Genomic DNA, 22,721 nt, shown 5'->3' on the forward strand with positions numbered 1-22,721 from the left:
ATGCACAGCTGGGAAAAATGCAATTCTGAAATGCACAGCAGAATTAAACATGACATGCAGGATAAAATATTATATATATACACGCATACACACACATACATATACATTTACATATACATATACATATATACTACATGGACAGAAGTAGGCGGACACATATATACACAAAACGCACATACACATACATACAGTGACCTCTGCTGAATTCTTAAGTTGACCCATTAATAAGGAAATGAGAAGTCTGTAATTTCACTGGTATGTTTATTGAACCAGCAAAAGATAGATTATTAACAAAACAAGCAAGAAAAAGTCATTATGTAACAGTTACAAACTATAAAAATAATTATTTCCCTCATTGTATATACTACATGGAGAGAAGAAGGCGGACACATGTACAGTATATATACAAACGCACATACACATGCAAAAATACTAGATGGACAGAAGGCGGCGGACACATATTTTGTCCTGCCCTCTCGTCGACCACGCCCCCTCGTTAACCTCATGTGGAGTCTCCGTATTCACCACCTATTTCTAGTTGCTGTTGTTAGTTCAGTGTATTTCAGTCCGCGTTCAAGTACGTTTTCCTAGTCCTGTCATTAACATATGTTCCCCTTCAAATAAAACCCTTTTTATTACCACGGCTTCCTTCGCCTGCTTCCCTGTACTGATCCGTGACAGAATGACAGGACTACAGGAGAAGATGCCTCCCTTCCATGAGGCGGAACACCTTGACCTTTTGGACGAGGTAGAATACTGGCTCAAGGAGTCCAAAATGAAGGGAGACCCCACGGCGCAAGCCGTCGCTCGCCGGTCAAGGGAAATCTTGACCCACTTCTCCCCTGCCGAAGACCCGCGCCTCACAGCAGAGGTATGGTGGCATTTAGCCCGGCTGAAGAGCTGGGTAGCTGAGGACATGATCCAGCAGGTAGGGGGCGATTACAGTCTTTGTCCTTTTATTCCACATGAATTGCCGGACCTCGTTGCGCTTGTTCGGGGGAGAGAGAAGCAGGGAAAGCGACGAGGGAAAGCGTTGCACGTTTCCCTAGGGGCCGTCTCCATCTCCGCCATTTCCCCCGCAGTATGCCAAAAGGAACCAAACCTGACGTCGCCTGCGCTTGGGCCCGGAGCCCAAGCCCGTCTGCCTGTTGCTACTTCGCCTGCACCCACTGCCAAGGCGCGAACCCCAGCTCTGTTACCCCCACTTGGCAGATCCCAACCAGGAATTGGGCTCTTCATATCCAGGAGGGGGAGAGGTCACTTGCGCAGGGGTTGGTTCCTGCCTGCCCTGCCCCCTGGCTCATCCTCGGTCCCTGTGGCTGGGACTCATGCAGCACCTGCGGGTCCTTCGGTTCCTGCTCAGCGGTCGCCTGCGGTTCCCTGGACTCCTGCTTGGCGGTCGCCTGTGGGTGCTTCTCCGATGACTCTTCGGCCCCGCCTCCATTAACTCATCGGTCGTCTGCGGGTTCCCCCGCTCCGACTCATCGGTCACCTATGCCTGGGCCGGCTGTGGCTGCTGTTCACTCTTCCCCTCTCCCAGTGCCCCCTTCGCCTTCCTCTTCGCCTCCTCTGGTTATCTTCCTCTTCACCTCCTTTGCCTGTCCCTCCATCTGCCTCCTTGCCCCCTTCGTCGTCCCCTCCTGCTCCTGCCTCGCTGTTGCCGAAGGTCCCTTCGGCTCCAACCTCGCAGTCGCCGGCTGCCTCTGCAGCTTCTGCCTCTTGCCTACTGGGGTTCCCTCGGGCTCCCCATTTTCCCCCGTCCTCTACCATCCTGCCTCCTGTTTTCGTACCTCTGTGTCTGCTCCTCGTCGCTCCGCTCCTTTGTTCGCTCCTGGTCCTTTTTTTCCTCCTGTTGGTGTTCCCCCAGTGTCTCCGTTCTTGGTGCCCCTGTGCCTGTCTGCGTTCCCGTTGGTTTGTCAGTGGTTTTCCTGCTTCTTGTCCCTGTGTCTGCTCTGTGTGTCTGTCCTGTTCCCGGTTCCTCATTGATATTTTGCTTTTGTTTCTCTAGGTCCTGTTAGTCCCTTCACTCCCATTGGGTAATGTCATGCTCCATTCGTCCTGCCCTCTCGTCGATCATGCCCCCTCGTTAACCTCGTGCAGAGTCCCTGTGTTCACCAGCTGTTTCTGGTTGCTGTTGTTAGTTCAGTGTATTTGCAGACCGCGTTCACATGCGTTTTCCTAGTTCTGTCATTAACGTTACGTATGTTCCTCTGCAAATAAAACCCTTTTTTTATCCACGGCTTCCTTCGCCTGCTTCCCTGTGCTGATCTGTGACACAAACGCACATACACATACATATGTACTACATGGACAGAAGTAGATGGAGACATATACACACATACATGTACTGTATACTACATGGACAGAAGTAGGTGGACACAAACACCCATATATATACTACTGTATACGGACAAAGTTCCTTTTTTGACGGAGTACTTTGGTTTTTGGTTTAATATTGGAGTAAAATAGTGGAGTAAAAGCATAAAGTTGACCCAAAGTTGCATAAAACGGAAATTCATTTTTATACATTTAGACAGCCAATTGCCATTTAAACAACCAATTGCAGACTTGCCGATCAGGGTTTCAAGCGTCTGTTGTCTGAGGAGTTATGGCTGGAAAGAAGTATATGTAATTTAAAAAATCAACATTAGAAAAATATACAGAGGGCTAAGAAAGAGGATATATCTGAACTCCAAAACATGTAGCCAATGTTTCGGGTAATTTCCACATTTCTTTGTTTTCATTTTATTGATTTTTGTACTGTATGTAAAGGCATATTTCAAATAAATGTTTAAAAAGATCATTATGATTTTTCAGTTTCATTAACTTTATGATACTTAAACCCTGTCCTACTTTCTGATACTCAAAGAGCTGTTACAGTACCAAATTGGTTGATGCAGCTCATTTTGTGGAGCAGCATATTGTGTACTGTAGCACACTGCATGTACTGACACAATAAGGAATGTTTGATAAATTGTCACAACAATTGTCTGCAGTGTGTAAACATGGTGAAAGTCTGAAGATGGACATGTTTCTTTTGCCTGAAATTTAATGGTGTGTTGTTGCTTTTTCAAAAGCCACACTCAGATCACAAAATCAGATGACAGCTGTATGAAAGTCACCCCTTTGACAGAGGTGACCTGTACACCCCAGTTATGAAATCTTTCCAGGATTATTATTTATATTTATGATAATTCCCCTGATGTCTTTTTTGACTGCTGTGGTACTGTGTTGTTTTTGATTTGTTTGGGGTCACAACATCTGATGGCTGATATCAGAAATTGTGACCCTTCAACTGAAGTCATGAAATCTATCCAAGATTATAATATCTATTTAGGACAAATTACCTGAAGGGTTTTTGATTGCTTAGTCACTGTTTTTTCCTTGATTTGTTTGGGATCACATAATTTGATGGTTGCTATCAGAAATTGTGAGCCCATGTACCTAGGCCCAGCTGTTAACCAGAGTTGTGACAGTTTTTGGTTATACATAGGAAAGGCAGATAAGCCACCTGATGTGGCCCATTTAAATAAGGTTGGTGTGTCTGGCATTATTAAAGTGTTAGAAGCTATGACTGTATGAGGAAGGTACCGGTAAGATGGCACCTCTCTGGTGGCATCGGTAAGAACACCAGGGAAGGCAGACGCAGTTCCAAACTTTACTGCATTCAATTAGGCGGTACAGTATTGCACTGGAGTTAACATACTGTAGGCTGGCCATTGGCTGTTACAGGTGCAATGACTTAGTTGTAGACAGGGTGTGCATGTGGTCTAAGGAAGAAAATAATATTATATAAATAACTAAAACAATAAGAACATGGAGACATGTTCAGCTAATTAACACAAATACAACCACTTTATACGATCTCTAATCATCAATCATGTAACAGTACTGCCATCTATTGGTTAACCCCGGTACATACCGGATACGTAACAGTAATACTATTACCCTCCCTTACTGTATTATCCCATCTCTCCTAAATATTTTGCAGTCTAACGAGAACTGACTAACAAAACAAATTTAATATATAAGATACACAATTACAAGAACGAACGCAGAATACAGAGAATCTGCCTGCAATACACTCAGTAGCAGAGCTCCTCAAAAGTTACACACTAACAACTAACAATCCGGTAGACCGCATTGCAATATTAAAGCACCGAATGTAATCAGTCCAGGACCAGTCACTTACAGTTCGTCAGTGGCACACAATACTGCACCCCTGAGTATGGTGAGTAACTGGCCAGGATCGTTCGGCACTGGGTAGGATGATCTGGTGCGGCACAATCAGAAAACCACCTCTGAAAACTCAAAAGAGACGCTCCTGACGCTGATCCAAGCGTATGCGCGTTGGCATCCCGTTTTCGGAGACGGCCTTTCCAACAGGCACTCTCTCGCAGGTTAGAGTGGCCCATTTAAATATGTTCAAAGTAAAAAGTATGTGAACCCCTTGGAATTTTCTACGTGTATGACTAAATCCCATATAAAACATAGTTGAATCTTCATGTAAGTCACAATAATTTACAAACACTGTGTCCTATAATTAAGATACACAGATTTTCAGAGAATATTTGACCATATTGTATAAAGTAGGAAAAAGTAAGTGAACCCCAAGTAAATGACTTTTTTTAAAAGCTTAAAAATTTAGCACACCTGGAGTCCATTTAATGAAACGAGTTCAGGGGTGTGGCCTAGAATTACTTTGGTTGATAAAAACCACTGAAAAGGTTCAGTTTGGGCTTTTGACAAGAAGCATGTCCAGATGGGAATCATGCCTCGCACAAAAGAGCTGTCTGAAGACCTAAGATCAAGAATTGTTAAGTTACATAAGGCTGGAAAGGGTTACAAAGTTGTCTCAAAGATTTTACATATTCATTAGTCTACTGTTGGCAAGTTGTCTATAAATTATTATTATATTATTATTAATATAAACTATTAGGCAAGTTGTCTATAAATGGAGACAATTTGGTACCGTGGCTACTCTGCCTAGAAGTGGGCGCCCTGCCAAGATGACCCCAATAGCACAACGCAAAGTCATCTTTGAGGAAAAGAAGAATCCTAAAGTGACAGCGAAAGACTTGAAGAAGTCATTAGAACTGTCTAGCATCTGTGTTCATGAATCAGCTAGAAAGGAGTCCATGGCAGAGCACCAAGAAGGAAGCCACTGCTGTCAAACATTGCTGTACGCCTGAAGTTTGCGAAGGAGCACTTGGACACTCCACAGCGATACTGGGAAAATGTTTTGTGGAGTGATGAAACTAAAATTGAACTATTTGGGAGGAACAAGCAGAACTTCATTTGGCGTAAAAAGATAAATGCATCATCCCTACAGTAAAGTATGGTGGAGGGAACATCATGATTTGGGTCTGCTTTGCTGCATCAGGGTCTGGAAAGCTCGCCATCATTGAGGGGAAAATGAATTCCCAACTTTATCAGCAAATTCTTCAGGATAATGTGAGAATGTCTGTCCTTCAACTGAGGCTGGGTGATGTAACAGGACAATGACCCCAAACATCGCAGTGGAGTGGCCCAGTCAGAGCCCCAATCTCAATCCTATTGAGATGCTGTGGAATGACTTTAAGAGAGCAATACACAGAAGGCAACCAAAGAATATGGAAGAGTTAAGGCAGTTTTGCAGGGGAAGAATGGGCTAAAACTCTCTCCACACGATGTGCAGGTCTGATCTGCAATTACAGGAAGTGCCTGGTTGCGGTCATTGCTGCCAAAGGAGGGTCAACCAGTTATTGAACCTAAGGGTTCACTTACCTTCTCCAGTACCACTGTGAATGCTGAATATGTTTGAATAATAAAAACTTGAAAGAGTAGAACCTTTTTTGTGTTATTGGCTTAAGCTCATTGTGTATATCAGTACCTGTGACTTAGATGAAGATCAGATCACTTTTTATGAATAAATTCCAAGGGGTTCACATACTTTTTACTTTGACTGTATACTCATAGCATCAAGTTGCCCATGTGAGCTTTAATCACTTTTTAGTTGTGTTAGAATTATACAAATAGGCTACTCTACAAATCAGCCTAATTTTGTTTAATCTGATATAACAAGCAGCTAAACCTATATCATGTTAAAAGCCAGCATTTCTATACACCCACTCTACATCGCATTGACATTCATTTGTTTACAACGTATGAGTTTACATTGTTTGCGTTAGGAACACATCTGTGTGAGCAAGCTCAAGCTATATAGTGGCAACAGTATCTACTGGAGTCACAGAATACAATGGTCACAGAATTGCTGTTACACATATATTTAACTAAAAAAAGACAATGCTTGTGTCGAATGTACACTTTCTTTGGAGGAAATACTGAAGGAGCAGGAGATATTTGTATATTTCACATAATTTAATTTTATAAAAGCATTTTAGCACAATAAAATTAGGTGTACATTTAGAAAACAAGTCTGAGAACCACATATTTTAACTTTGATATAATCCATCATGTAGTTTTTGAGATATTCACAAAATACCAAAACACAAAGATGTGTTTTTGTATTTGTTTGACTTTTTTGTCAAATTTTTTGACTTTTTAGACAGAAGTTATGAATTTGAATTATCCAAGTTACTGCAATCAATGGTCAGCTTTCATTTCAGCTATCAGACATAATTCACATCTGAGGTTATATAGTAACCAAACCAAAGGCAAAAAATTGGCCCAATCAAACATGAAGCCCTGTCAATTCCCATAAGGTTAAGTGTCTACACTTCATCAATGTTTATTCCTACTTGTAAACTGCATTTATAATTAGTAGTAATACTGATTCCGGTTGCACCACCTGCACAATTTTAACCTTTGTCCTTGATATCAAGTTTTTATATATGATTTAAATAATAAATTATTTCATGATATTCATACTTTATGATATTCATCATGTTTTGATGGGTTTTCTTGGGTTGCACTACCTGGCATGGAAACTGTTCAAAATGTTTTAAACATAGAATTATGCCAAGCTAAATTATTCTTCTTTTTCCTCTTCTGATTTAGTTAGTTAAATACCGATTTTAATCGTTTTTTCACTCTGCTCATTGGAGTTGTCACTACCTGACAGTTTTTTGTGAGAAAAATGCGAAATGCCAATATTGTTCGAAGGTTTTGAAAATATATTTCCATTAACGAGGTTTCCTACAATAACTTTTATGGAAATGGAATTCCCACTCCAAGAGATTAACATGTCATCAGGAGTCACGCTGGGCCACACTCTGGGTGATTACAGTCAGAGGCACATTGGGCCTTATGCCATGTGAGTAACATCTGATTTCACACAGAGACATGAACTGAAGCAGGTTTATGATTTCTAACATGAAAAACATTAGGTTGATTTCTAGTCAGTTGCAGCTGGAAGGCTGATATATGTCTTAATCATTAACTCAGAGATTATTAATATAGTATCATTACCTCTGAGCTATAATTTCCGTCTGAGACAGTCGAGCTTGTTCACAGTCTTGTATAAAGTACCCGAAAGTCACACTTAAGTATAAGTACAGATACCCTCCCAAGTCACCAACTAGAATTCCACTCAAGTAAAAGTCTTAAAGTACCTAGTGTTCACTGTACTTAAGTATTACAAATAATCTGTAACTAACTGTACTTGAGTAATTAAAGTGCAAGTAAATATGAATAACAACGGAACGCTGTCTAAACTTTTAATATCAAAACGTTTACTCAGCTTTTTAAAGCATGGAAAAGAAAAATTTTGCATACATCACACACTTCAAAAAGAGGGCTTTAAAAACCTAAACAGGAGTATGCTATTGTTAAAAAAAGAAGTACAGGTTAATGTTAACGTATTTTAAAGCCATTTCTGAAAACACAAGTCACCGTTTTTCCTATTACCAGCATGGGGTTCATTATCTCAGTCACAAAACCCTGTTTTTCAGCTTACATAACTATTTCAGTGTTCATTGTTCAAATGTCCAAGTTAATATTAGTGATTCAAATGCCCTAACCAGCCTATCACCAAGAGAAGAAAACGTTCACTTAACATCAGACACAAAGCTCTCCCCAAGCTGTTATCCAGGCTAATCGTGATAACTGAAATTAATTCACTGGTGTTTACCATTAGTTTAGCTTTCTTCGATGTGCTTCTTTAGATTGAGATTTTAAAAGCCAAAATCCCAATGTGTTTCCAATGGGACACGTCCCAAATACACAGACGCCGAACTGCAAGATGCACACACGGTGGATGATTTACACACGCTAAATACACGTGAGGATCGGACCGTTTACAAAACACGGCCAAACACACACGCGACAATAGGGAAATGCAACCATTAACATTAACAACCACAACAATGCAAGGGGTTTAATGACTGTAAATAAAAAGCGTAATTACCCCAGCAAGCAAGTCTCCATGTCTCCCGTGATGCCTCGGTCCGCCCGTCGCCACACTATATTGTGTTTTTCTTTAAAGTTTTCACTATAAAAACCAGAAAATTAATTGACAACAAATCATTATTTGGTAGACTTCTGAACGAATTAATGGAATTTAAATGCTTTCTTATTGGGAAAATTGCCTTGGATCGCGTACAAATTGGTTCACGACCACTTTCCTGGAACGGATTGTGTTCGTGAACCGCAGGCACCACTGTAGTAAGAATCCACGCAATAAAAGTCACACTGAAATATCCAGGTGTGGATACAGATGTGTCTGCGTCCATGTGCCTGCTGAGTACTTTGTACTTTATGGTATGCCAAGTGTCAAGCGCTGATTTTTCGTGACTCTGCAACAGATGAAATGCATTTCCTGCTTCCACAAAAGCACTCCGTAATTCCGCAGAATCGATTTCTTCCACGAAATGACTCTGTATCATTCATGACATTCCTTTCCTCCACAAAATGACTTTCGTTCAGGAAATGCATTTTGTACACAAAATGAATTTATTCAGTTGACAAAATTCATTTCGCCTACTAACATTCTTCCATTCAATTCCAGTCCGTTTCCAAGGAGATGTTGGAACAGTTACGTCAGTTACGTTATCAGTAGCCTACGTATGTAAGTTCTAGAATCTAGAGTGCTGATGTCATTCGCATTCCTATATAAACGGCAAATTCATCTTCACATTTCATTTTGAACAAAATCAACATACGTGCATGTACATTCACTTTATCATGGCAAGGAATTTCTTTCAGAGAGCTGTAAACCAGCTTAAAAACAAAGAGTTTCGGAAGTATCTGAGGAGGTATGTGCATCCAGAGGCGCTTGCAGTTTATGTAAAAATCCAATATGTAAACTTTCCTTGTCAATTGCCGTCAGTGTATAAGAAGCTTAAACTCTTCACTTTGTTGTAGATGTAAGCATAAAGTCACTGCTTACATTTGGGTCCCTCATTGCAGAAGTGCTGCTGGTGATCACAGAATTGCACTTATAATTTTTTTTGTTTGTTTTCTTTGTCTTTCCGTGATCTGAATGTGCCTGTTGGGAAAATCCTTACAACAAAAGCACGGTAAGAAAGTAACAAACTGATTTTTTGTTAATATACATGTAATTTTATGACTACTGTTTAATAATCTCACACTAATGTATTGTAAGAATCCTCTGAAATTTATTTAATGGTACCTTCACCCTGCTGCATGTTAGATCAGCTCTGTGTTTTATTGTTTGATTTCAGCACTTCTGGGGACCAGTTATTAATTGGGGTCTTCCCCTAGTCGCAGTCAGCGATATGAGGAAGAGCCCCGACATCATCAGCGGTCGAATGACCTTCGGTAAGAGGCAGAGGGCTCACCTTCCATCTATATGCGCGTCCACTGGGTCACTCGGGACTCCAGAGGGACTTTTTAAAGGTTTTAAGCTGGTTGCTCTTCTTCTCTTCTTTCTGGCCTCTGACCCCTGCATGATCTTTGTCTCCCCAGCTCTTACCTGTTACTCAATGATATTTATGAGGTTCTCATACCGAGTCCAGCCCCGAAACTGGCTCCTTTTTTCTTGCCACATGGCCAATGTGACGGCACAAGTGATCCAGGGAGGCCGGCTCATCCGACACAAGTAGGTCCCCACCAGGCTCCCTCTAGAATATTTAAATCTTCACCTCATATCTGTTGATTAATGCCATATTACTGCTCGACATATCATTTGCAGCCGGCAGCCAGGCAATCACTCTGCCAGCTTTTCTCCTAGTCAGATCCTTCCTTAATAGTGTCACACAAGTACCTTTTATAGGTTTGTGTTCGTCATGAATGTTTTTTTTCTTCCATTTCAGAATGCAGAACAAAAATGCGAAATGAGCCTTTGCATGCAGTAGATCAGAGCACAGACGGGTTCGTGCAGATAAAGGCAAATTGAGGAAGATCTCTACCAGATCCATGCATCAGATCAGGAGAGCAGCTGCTAAAATGCCATTATGTAGCAGCAAACAGATATTTGAAGCTGCTGGTGCCTCTGGAGTCCCATGGACATCAAGGTGTAGAGTCCTCCACTGCAACTGTGCATAAACCTTCTATTCTGCCGCCACTAACCAGTGCTCACAAGCAGAAACTGTCCAAATACACAAGTTCAATGGATGCAAGACTTGTGAAGCTGCTATCAAATAAGGAGTCCTATGTCAAAATGTGACGTGACCTGTTTGATTTCAGTACATATGTTGCAAACACAACAAATGACAATTTTCAGTTCTTTGCAACTTATAAAGTGTTTTGCAGCTTACTGTGCATAATAATTTGGAACAGTTCATTGTAAGTGTTTTGTTTGACAAAAAAATACTGTAATCATTAGATTTGTTCAATAAAATTTGAATTGCACTCAATAGTTGACAACATGAGAATTATTCTGACTATATGTGTGTTCATTTCTTGCATTTTTCTTATTAGGAATCCACACGTAAGTAGGGGCAATTCACTGCCCATACAAAGTGCGAGGGGAAAATATATACCTAATGAAGACTGTAGTCCTGTATTAGACAAAATCATTTTATCATATGGTCAGTTATTTTTATACCTACATAAGAACATAAATTTACAAATGAGAGGAGGTCATTTGGCCTATCAAGCTCGTTTGGGGAGCACTCAACTAACAGCTCAGAGTTGTTAAAATCTTACAAAAGAACATAAGAAATTTACAAATGAGAGGAGACCAATCAGCCCATCAAGCTCTTTTGGGGACAACTTAACTAATAGCTCAAAATTATTAAAATCTTCTCTAGCTCTGATTTAAAGGAACCCAGGGATTTAGCTTGCGTTACACTAGTAATAAGACTATTCCGTACTCTACCTACACGCTGTGTAAAGAAATACTTCCTCAAATTCGTTTTGAAATGTTCTCCCACTAATTTCCACTTAAGGCCACCGGTTCTATTATTTAAACTAATATTGAAATATCGAACAGCATCCAGACCCATTAGAATTTTATATACCTGGATCATGTCCCCCCCCTTAGTCTCCTTTGCTCGAGGCTAAACAGATTCAGCTCAGGTAATCTCTCCTCATAAAACATTCCTCTAAGACCAGGAATAATTCTCGTAGCCCTACATTGCACCTTTTCCAAGGCAGCAATGTTCTTCTTAAGGAATGGTGACCAAACCTGCACACAATATTCTAGGTGGGGTCTTACCAAGGAATTAAATAATCGTAGCATCAGTTCCCTTGAACTCCACACACCTAGAGATGTAACCCAACATCCTATTGGCCTTTTTAATTGCTTCCCCACACTGGCAAGAGTGGGACATGGAAGCATCAACATACACACTGAGGTCTTTCTCATAATCAGCTACCTTTATTTCAGTGGAACCCATAAAATATCTGTACTTTATATTTCTGCTCCCTGCATGGATTACCTTACATCTATCTACATTAAATTTCATCTGCCAGGTATCAGCCCAGTCGCAAATTAAATCAAGATCCCGTTGGAGCCTCTGCTACAGTTGTTAAAATCCCTTCAGTTTGGAGTTTAAGCAAGAGCCGTTTGTGGTGGACAACATCAAAGGCCTTCTGCAAAACTAAGCAGATCACATCATAGGCCTTTTTGTGATCAATTTCTTTTGTAGCTTCCTCAAAGAACTCAAGTAGATTAGTTAAACAGAAGCTACCTCTCCTAAATCCATGTTGGCTATCCCTCAGAATGTTATTTCATGCATCCAGGTAATCTATCATTTTCACTGGGATTGTAGCTTCCATTACCATTCCAGTTATGCAAGTTAAACTGATTGGCTTATAGTTTGCTGGATTACTTCTATCCCCTTTTTTGAATATGGGTGTTATATTGGCATGCTTCCAATTAGAAAGTGCCACACCAGTAGATAAGGATTTCTCAAATAGTAATGTTAAAGGTTGGCTAATAATATCCCTCATCTCTTTTAAAACTATAGGTAAGATGCCATCAGGGCCCTGCAATTTATTTATTTTGAGCTTAGCAAGGCTTTGTACCACATCAGCCTCAGTTATACATATATTGGTCATAGACGACACTGTATTTGTATTAAATGGTGGCAGGTTACCTGTGTTCTCTATTGTGTAAAAGAATCATTAAACTCTTATTTTTACTATATCAATTTCATTTTCAGTTATAAGACCCTTACTATCCTACAGATTACTGATTTCAGCTTTTAGAGCTCTTTTGGAGTTAAAATATTGGAGGAAACTTTTAATGTCATCCTTAGCCTCCAATCCAACCTTCCTTTCTACATTCCTCTTACAGGGTTCCCACGTGTCCTGAAAACCTGAAAATATTTAGGGTTATTTTCCAGTCATTGAAATGACCTGTAAAGTGATACAAATGGCAAAATGTCCTGGAATTTCATTTCTGTTTTTGCTTTTAAATTTTTCTACATTTGTAAAATTGAGGAATCACAATTATTACAACATCATCATGAGCAGAGCTTTGGAATGTTTCTCACCCAGTTTGCTTCTGCTATGTTTTAGATGTAATTTGTGTCCTTGTGAAATTATTATACATTATTTGCCTTTTTAAAGATGTCCAGTGAAACCATTACAATTGTTGACCCATTGGAAAAGTAAGATGCATATGAATGTAAAGTTCGGAGAAATTGGAGGTAACTGTGCATATGATGTCATGTGGGAATATTTCTAATTAAACAAGTCACTCCGATGTAATTTAATTGAAAACATGTTAAGAGCTATTACATGCATTTCAGTAATGACCATTGGAGAGAAAACACGGGCTTTAATTCTTAGCATGATTTTTTATGTTCCCAGATTTGAATGATTATTTTATGACATTACATTCTTAGTGTAAAACACTGATAGCCCATTAAAAACTATAGGCAGCAATTTCTGGCAGCATAAAACTATGTGTAAAAACTGCTACCCTTTCTAAAGTACAGGAAAGTTATTTTGATAGCATAAATCCTTTTACAGATGTCCATTCAGGAGTATGGGTAGGAAATTCTGGCAAGGCAGCAAAAAATGGCAGAACATCGGCTTCTGCCTGTGAGCCGGAGTCAGAGCGGCTGTTTTTCTTTCTCTATTTTTTTTTCCAAGCCGCATGGATTGGAAAACCTTGCTCTCGCGAAGTTTTTGTACCATGTGACATGGTCAAGGGTGGTGACGTTTTGCAGCGCCGGCTGAAGTCGGACAAAAAATCCTAATCATGATGCATTGCGTTAGGACCAGAATTCATTGGTTTAAGCCAGCGCGGCAGCGTGAAGTGGAATGTACCCACAGACAAATGCAGCAATCACACGCACAGAGAAAGAAACAGGAGGGAAGGAGACGCGCGACAAAATGAGTGACCACAGGAAACAGAGTAATTTGGATGCATTTCAATTACATTGACAATACAAAGGCAGAGTGTAGAGCGTGCAAGGTTAAAATCTCATATCGAACAGGCTCTACAAATAACCTGCATCAGCACATGAGAACTGTACGTCCATCAGTGCAGTGGGAAGAAAAAGGACAAGCAAGTGAACAATCCCTCCACTCTGCGTGTGATAAGCACAGTAGTGTCGACGGTCGATTTTCAACCACTCAGAGAGCTTGTGGACCACCTGATTAGAGAAATGTGTACCATTATCAGTGGTAATGCATATTGGAACATCCCATCGCGGGAATATTTCTTTTAACAGATTTTTCGCAACTATCTGGGCCGTTGCTTGCTTGGCCGGGAAGGCTTCCACCCATCTGGAAAAGAGATCAACAACCACTAGACAATAACGATAACCTCTACAGGGTGTTAGTTCTATGAAATCCATCTGCAAATGTTGGAAAGGACCTTCAGCTGGAGGAGTTGTGGCAGTTGGTGGCTTCAATGCACGACCCATGTTGTGAGTCATACATGTGGAACACCTGGAAACGAAAGTTTGAGCATAAGCCGTGAATGAAGGGGCGGTCCAGTGTCTCTGGTCCAATCCATGGGCCACCTTTGCCAATCCTGGAAAGGCAGACTTTGGGAGCAGTCATGAAACCACCTCTTTCATCCACACACAATTGAAATGGGCGTTTGTAATTTGGGACCCCCAATGCCGGGGTCACACAAAGCGCCTGCTTTAGATCAGTGAAGTGCAGGTAGTGCACTTCAGATCTTACCAGCTGCAGCTTGCTTTTAGAGGCCTTATGTCCATTCTCTGCACAGAACAACAACAACGCTTGCGTATCTCTCTCACAACTCTCTCTCGTTTCTGCACACAGCAACAAATCATCCACATACTGCACCAGTGTACTTCCCCCTGGGGAGGTGAAGCGCTCTAAGTTTTTTCCTAGCTCCTGAGCATAAACACTCGGTGACTCAGTGTAGCCCTGTGGCATGACTGTCCAGGTGTACCTTTTCCCTTTGCGTGCAAACCAGTACTGAGAGTCTGGGTGAACTAGAACAGAGAAGAAAGCATTTGCCAGATCAATAACTGAAAACCATTTAGACTCTGGGGGTATGGATGATAGAATGGTGATTGGGTTAGGGACTATGGGCGCTCGCGGATACACTGAGTCATTTACCCCCCTTAGGTCCTGCACAAATCTCCAGGACCCATCTGCTTTCTTTACTGGCAGGATGAGGGAGTTCACCGGAGAATAGCTTATCTCAGCTATGGCTCCACGAGCCAGCAAATCGCCATGCATTTTTTCAATTCCCTCTTCTGCTTCTCTGGAGAGGGGGTACTGCACGCGCTATGGTCTGTACTGAGACTTAGGCATTACCCGTAGAGGTTCAGCCGTCACAATTTGCCCAAAATCGTTTTTCCCCTTTGCCCAAAAGTTTTCTGGGATCTCATCCAGCCATGCCGGTGAATCCTCAATCTCTACAGATTGCCCTTTTGTTCTATTATCGCAATGAATTTACCGTTTTACCTCAACAATTAAAACCTAGTCATACCTTAGTACAGTCCCGTCCTTAGTTACCCATCTACCTTTCTCCACATTCACCCAATCATCTCGCTCCTTACACTCTTTTACCCATAATCCTAGAAATTTCCAGTTTTTACCTTCTACCTTTCCACAGGAGACATGTGGAACGCCTTCATCAACGGGGCAGAACCAGCGAAGCTGTTGTTCTTGGAGTGTCACAGAAACAGCAGTGGCTTGATGTCCCACATAAATACAGTCAATTTGAATCATTTCTGTAGGAAATCCATTCCCCATGAAGTCTTGCATATCATCCAAATCGTGTTGTGTGGGGTTTTCCACATAAGTGGCTGTGCAGTGGAGTCGTGATGCTGGTAGACGTCGTCCAGGTTCATCACCTCCTGCCAGAAGCGGTGTCTCCCCACCTCTTGTGGATCTGGGAGGGAGTTGACCACCTCTCTCAGCTCTGCCAAGTCCCAGTTGCGCTGGACGTACAGTACACCATCCTTGGTGTTCCATCAGGCGCAGGGCCCCTTGGGTCAGGCATCTCCACCAAGGGGTACAACTGCGATGGCTGTGAGCCTGAGTCTCTCCCCCTTTGCAGCAGTCTCTGGCTCTGTCTTAGCGGCGGGGCTCCTGCTTCCCCCACTGCGTCATCTTCCTCCTTCTTCTCTGAGGGAGGGGCAGTGGCCTCCACAGACGCCGGTGCTGCTGCAGCTGTTCCTAGCTGAGGATGATAAGCAGGGGGAGGAGGCACATTCGGCAGAGGAGGGTACAGAGGTATCTCTTCCTTTTTCTTCTTAGTATTCTGTAACACCATGCTGAGGGATTGGGCCTGAGCCTCATTCCTGGCCCTTTCAGCGTTTAACTCCACTGACTCCCTGGTCCCCCTGTCCCCCAGTTTGTCCCGCAGTCCCTTATTATTTGCCTTTTCCTTCTCTAACTCTTTCAATTTAGCCACATATATCCACTTTTCAAACTTATCATCCATCCATCCATCCATTTTCCAAACCGCTTATCCTACTGGGTCGCGGGGGGAGCTTATCCCGGAAGCAATGGGCATGAGGCAGGGAACAACCCAGAATGGGGGCCAGCCCGTCGCAGGGCACACTCACACACCATTCACTCACACATGCACTCCTACAGGCAATTTAGCAACTCCAGTTAGTTCACATATGTCCCAGGCTTCGCTGGCTTTGAACGCAGTAATTCGCTGTAACAGAAAACGCAGATCCGACTGTGCCATAAAGTCTTGTAAGACAGTCCTTTACAACATGAGACCAATCAAGCAGCAACATGTCGTCTTTCCGAGTGCCAATGGGTACGCATTCTTGGAACAGAATGACTTAAGACAGATCGTGCAGCACTGTCAGTACCCTTTGCGTGCTGGCTGCACAATCTGTCTTAAGTCATCTTGCTCTCGCGAGGTTTTTGTACCATGTGACATGGTGACATGTGGTGACGTTTTGCAGTGCCAGACAAAAAAATCTAACCATGATGCATTGCATCAGGACCAGAATGCATTGCTTTAAGACAGCGCTGTAAGTGGCTGCATGAAGTTGAACGCACCCTATTTTTTTCTTGTTGCCAATAGCAACCTATGACCACACCTAAGATTGGTGACAGAGAACATTTGGAATCAACACCGGGGGCATTTCAGATTTCAGCACAGACGGTTTGATTGTTACACTCTGGCAATAGCATCAAGATAAGTCTTATTAGCCCAATAAATCATGAAAACGAGGTTTAACATTTTCTACATGACGTGCAGGGAGATTATCAGTCAATGTTTATGATTTAGTGTTGTTTTGTGCTATAGTATAGGCTGAAACCTGTGGTTATCATCAAAAACAAAATGCGGTAATCGTAAGTATTAACAGGAATGTTAAATCTGCATTTGCATGATTTCAGAAACTACTGAGAGGTATGAAAAGAAAGGATGCCATCACTAGTTTCTTACACACAAAGAGGAGGGATCAGGGAGGAAAAGCAGACGTAGTTGCGGATGGCGAAAGAGGAGAAGGAGCAAGAAGAAGAAGAAGATCAAGCTGAGCCAGGGCAAGAAGGTGAAACAGGTAAGCAGCAGAGGAAGTATGAATAGACATACACTCCAAAGCTGAGGTGCTAGGGAGGAGAGACTGTGAGTTCCCTGGATTTGATGTATTTTAACCATATATGGTACATGCAGTATTAGAGAATGTAACACCTGCAAATGTATAAAGAAACGGCTTTGATTTTGCCATCCCAACTGATTTCCATGCCACCCTCATGCCACCCTAAGAAAATTTCTCTAGATCCGCCCTTGTCGGTGAACAAGGGAATGTTACCTGGCTAACTAGCCCCAGGTAGCTTACATGCCCTCCCTTAGGCTGCTTTCCTCACACTGTTCAGTGAGTAAAAGTACTTTCAGCATGAGGAAGAGCAGACTCATAACTTTAACCCTGCAGCTAAGATAATTGCATATTACAGCTTAAATGTAGCTTGAATGTTTCCTGGTCAACATTAGACAGAGGAATACAAGCCAGCTAACCCCTAGTCAGTGCCCCCCCCCAGCGGAGACACCGGGTTGGTCTCATAAGCTCTTGATTTGAGCTTCTCCGAAGGGATGTTGAGGCACACTGTTGAGGCTCTTCAGGTGGTGGGCCGCCCTGAAGATGGGCCCCAGTCAGCAGGAGACAGCAGGTCCATCCAGAGCAGACTACAGCAGCAGGGATCAGGAAGAGGAATCCTTGAGATCCTGGGGACCCCCACACATTATCAAGCAGCACGAAATGGCACTGAATAATAAAGGTATATGTCTGACACACTTGTCCTTTTTTAATTCCAAATACTATATTGGGAAATAAAAAATAACCTCCTCCTTTTGCATACAGAATGAAATATTGTTATTTACGTCTAAAATGGAGTAATGGAAGCCCCTAATGTTGAGGTTTTAAGTAACAACTTCCATTAATATTACCTTCAGCAGACCAATTAGAACCAACTTCTATACTGGATTTATCCGTGTGTATGGAGCCACCATTTTCAGAGTTACTGTGTGTTATGTCTGCTGTACAGCCCTGATGTGGTAGCTGCTGAAATCATTCACTGGAGCTAAGCAGAAACAGCAGTGTACTCCAACACCTTAACCTCCAGAAAGAGCCATGCAGTTCAAAGCCCCGCAGAGAAAGTGTTGCATCAAAGGAAGTTCAAAATGCCTGATCGTCATGAGAATTTCTCCACAGGGATCAATAAAGTGTTATTATTATATTTCAGGCTTACCTGGATTAAAGGGCATGTTGTTAGTGTATAGTGCTTAGAATGTTTAATTACTCTTACTTTCTTAACTTGTATAATAGATGAGCCATCATATCCTTAATGTGTATTGATATATGCAAAGGGAGGAGAAGGGAACAGACCCAAGATGCAGAGTAAGAGCTAATGTTGAGTAAAATAGCATTAGAGAAATAAAATTTACAATAAATTCATGGTTTATGTCCATGGTTAATGTCACATTAACTTTATCCAGTCTCCTAGCTGAATATGTTAAGCAGGGTTTCAAGTGGGTTGGAAAGATCTGGAACAGGGTTCTGACGCCTTCATTTAATAAATAAATATATCTTGATGCCAATTTCATACATAAAGTTTGTTTTCATTTGTTGCATCCTGGCCTTCCTTCCAGTTGATGCCATAAAGATCAGTATTTCCCACACAAAGACTTTGCTTGTAGGGCTCCAGACTGGGACAATTTATTCACATTTTGAGATCATTTTTGGAGACAGTGTCACTAAATTTTATAAGAAGGTACAGCAGTGCAAAGTAACATTTGTTTGTTTTTGTCTGGAATACTGTTGCTTTTTTAAATACATTCAAAATATCTTATACCTGAGTGTGATATCTGAACGGTATCAAAAATTAGATATCGCCTAATACTATTAAATCTTTTGGTTATATATGACCCAATCCACCGGATTAAATTATACCACAAGTAAGTGTTACGCGTAGTTACGAAATTCTCTGCTGCTAGAACTAAAAGTTAGTCTTCATGTACAAACGTCTAAGAACTGTGGTTTTCGTAGGTATTACATGCTTATACCCAGATACACTATATGGACAAATGCTTTGGGACACAGGAGCCAGGCCATGTCCAACATTAATGCCTGACCTCACAAATGCTCTTCTGGATGAATGGAAAAAAAATCCCACAGACACCCTCCAAAATCTTGTCAGCCTTTCAGGAACATTGGCAGCTGTTACAGCTGCAAGGGGGGGACCAACTCCACATTGATGCCTAAGGATTTCATATAATTTCCTGTAGGTATTGTGGCCAGATGTCCCAGTACTTTTGTCCATAGAGTGTAGCTGGAAGACTCAGGTTAGGCTCGGCTGATGTGCTGCAGTGTCGGCTTAGTTAGCAGTGGCTTACAGGAGTTGTGCCAAGTGCGGCTTATGCACGGCAATCAGGGTGTTGGCAAAAAGTAAGAGGACCGATTCATTTATGCTACTATTGGCCCAGTTACGCTCAGGCCTATGGTTGCATATCATAAGGCAATCGGTAAGGGTCCATGAACTACGTTTTCCCGTTTTACAACAACTCTGTACATAAATAAGGAGCCTACCGTCCATTTTGTGTCAATAACATATTTATGCACATTATGATTTTTTATGATGAGGTGTTAAATAAGCTGGCTCCAATTTAGAATGGCTTTCTGTTTTTCAAATATTATGTATAAAATAATAAATTATGTCAATTTTTATTAACATATTAAGATGTTTTGTTATCATATTTATTTTATTTACACTGTAAAAATGTCCATGCTCTTACAAGACAAAGTACTGTATTTTGATTATACTAAGTGTCCATATTATTGCAAATACAGGACTGTTATTTTTTCCCAACTTCGCATGCATTCTGGGTATTGCAAAAGCTGTTGGAGATCACGAGCCTGAAGACATTTTCCGGCTTTACTGTGACAGTCTCCAAACCTGCTGTCAGAAAGAGCATCACCTCTGGGGTAACATGTGTTTCTGTAGATTTATTCATATTATTAGTTGGTCATTAGATAATTATGGTGAACTCTGTTGTTCAATGTATAATATTTAACTGTTAACCCTGCTGAAAAAAACCAACAAAGACCAGCATAGCTGGTAACCAGTATGACCAGCATAATGCATATGATTTTACCAGTATATATTGTATTTTAGTGCCGGGTGACCAGCATCATTAATGAAATATTGCTGGTGGAACAGCTTCAGTTGCAAGTGTGGAAAGAATATTGGACATTGGTAGACCCGGGAGGGGAGGCATATTGGGTCTGTTATGTCTTAGGCAAGAAGAGATTGTCTTGAATACTGCGTGACCTCGCTCCATGATAGCTGCCTGCAGTTAGTTCCACAGACACTGAAGAGAGATCAGAACTTGACAGACAGTGGAGTACAGTGGGGGGGGGGGAGCCTGTTCTGGTAAATTGATCAAAATGGGTGGATTTTACCTTGCTGCAAATGTCAACCAATAGAACTTGATTTCTTGTTGTTTCATGACCAATCAGGACTTAGATGTCCTTATAGGGAATTGGCTATTATAGTCTATCAACTGGTTGCTCTTTGTGCTCGGGGTACCTGGTGCTAGAGTGTGCTGGATTGTTTTTATAAAAGAGAACTCTCTCACCAACTGAGAGGTCTGGAGTTTAATTCTAAGTGGCTCAATTAGAGTTATCAGAGAGGTTGATTCATAATTTTCTTACCACACAAGCAGACCAGAATTAACTATCATAGACCAGCATATAAACAGTTGAATAGGACTGTTGCCTCAGGGTTGCCAACTCTCCCGCATATGGAATTAAACACAGTCAGGCCCTCACGCTCAAGCAAGAAGTCCTACAGCAAATCTATATTATTCTGTTATAAACCAAAAATTAGATACATTAAAAGCATTGGAGTACAGACTATTTAGGTACTGTAATAAATCTAATAAAAACATGTAAAGGTGTGTGCAGACTTGTCTCAAATTGAAAATCTGCGCAACATTTAAGGTGGACCGGAAAATCCGAATAAGACGCTGCGAATAATAAATAAGACTGGTGTGTGAGTGTGCCCTGCGATGGGCTGGCCGCCCATCCTGGGTTGTTCCCAGCCTCGTGCCCATTGCTTACGGGATAGGCTCCGGACTCCCCGCGACCCAGAAGGATAAGCGGATGGATGGATGGAATAATAAATAAGTTACGTGTGATCCCGCTGCAAATAATAATACGTAATACGTTATTTACATGAATGCGCACACATCCGGAGTGCAGAAAAGGTGGAAGCGTAAGAGCAAGATCCGATGAATGCGGTAGGCAGGGGTCTGAAGTCTCACGCATTAACAGTGAGACACGCGTTTCTCCCATAATGTAATCTATCTTAAAGGTTTTGATGAAACTTGAGAGCCTTGAATAAAATAAGGCAACAATTTGCACCCACATAACTGTTTATTGGAGTAAACTGTTTTTTTGTGAAATACACCCAATTTAAAGAAAATAGATATTTTAAATATTTAACTGTAAAATGTGGAATTCTACACTGTACTGTTTTTTCGCCATACTACCTTTACCAGCATGCTGTGCAGTTTGTACATTCCCACCGTTAAGGCAGTTTTTTTTCATCTTGGATGGACCAATTACAGTGGAGAAATCCACTTAGCCCGCGAAATCGCGGCGGCGATGCGTCAGTTGCTGGAGTTGTTCTTTTTGGCGGAGATAACGGGTGTGTCGGCAAAGACTTATTTTGTTTGTTTGTTAATATAATCGTGGTTTGCGGTTGGAGTTGTGTACAGCTGGCAAAGTTAAAAATTACCAGGAGGATAATGCTAGCTGACCGGGAGGAGCCAACCGCGGTTAAACTAATTCATCTTGCCGCCCCTCCGAAATTCGGTGAAGAAATTCATTCGAAATCGTAGTCCGGTGTTGGACCCACCAGAGACACTGGATCTAAGACCGGGAGACGGATCCCTCATCGTGCTGCTGTGTGCCATGTGGTCGGCTGTAACCAACCTCGCCATAGGATGTTCCCTATCTACTCATTGGAGGTAGTGGCAGGACACCCGCTCCACCTGTTACAGGCTCCGTGACTGAGAGAAACCATTTGTGAGTAACCTACACCTATACTGATACACGCATACGTGTCGCATCGACAGGTCTGGGTTTGAATGTGGAAGCGCTGTAATATCTGCTGGATTTAATTCCTCCAGAGTTGAACATCATTGTGCACCAACAACGGGCCCCGACGACAAGCTCTTGATTTTAATATATATATATATATATTTTTCTTTTTGGTTGGCAGCGTGACTGATTCATTTGCTTATGTTAAAGTATGAACGGTTAGGGCCAGGATACAATTGACACAACGTATACGCTACTGCGTGCTTAGTGTACGTTTATCTGGAGGATTAAGGGTCATGTCCACCAGGGGGCAGTGCGAGACAACCATCTTGCTCAGCTCCTTCATTTCCGGTGTCACTTTTTTAT

General features: G+C 41.7%; 2 long non-coding RNA genes across 3 annotated transcripts; one reads left to right on the forward strand and one right to left on the reverse strand.

The window, feature by feature from the left end:
- Nucleotides 1–242: 242 nt before the first annotated feature.
- Nucleotides 243–8,913, reverse strand: LOC125720933 (uncharacterized). 2 transcript variants are annotated; one of them, XR_007385615.1, is made up of 2 exons: nt 8,348–8,913; nt 243–3,770 (listed from the first exon to the last, which is right to left on the reverse strand). It is a non-coding gene; the product is annotated as an uncharacterized LOC125720933 (long non-coding RNA). The 2 variants fall into 2 exon arrangements; XR_007385616.1 differs by lacking the exon at nt 8,348–8,913 and adding an exon at nt 4,193–8,117.
- A 564-nt stretch (nt 8,914–9,477) lies between these two features.
- On the forward strand, nt 9,478–10,775 carry LOC125720926 (uncharacterized). The gene is made up of 3 exons (XR_007385609.1): nt 9,478–9,720; nt 9,868–10,000; nt 10,215–10,775. It is a non-coding gene; the product is annotated as an uncharacterized LOC125720926 (long non-coding RNA).
- The last annotated feature ends 11,946 nt before the right edge of the window (nt 10,776–22,721 follow it).

The sequence above is a fragment of the Brienomyrus brachyistius genome, unplaced genomic scaffold (assembly GCF_023856365.1).
Source record: "Brienomyrus brachyistius isolate T26 unplaced genomic scaffold, BBRACH_0.4 scaffold27, whole genome shotgun sequence".
Lineage (NCBI taxonomy): Eukaryota > Metazoa > Chordata > Actinopteri > Osteoglossiformes > Mormyridae > Brienomyrus > Brienomyrus brachyistius.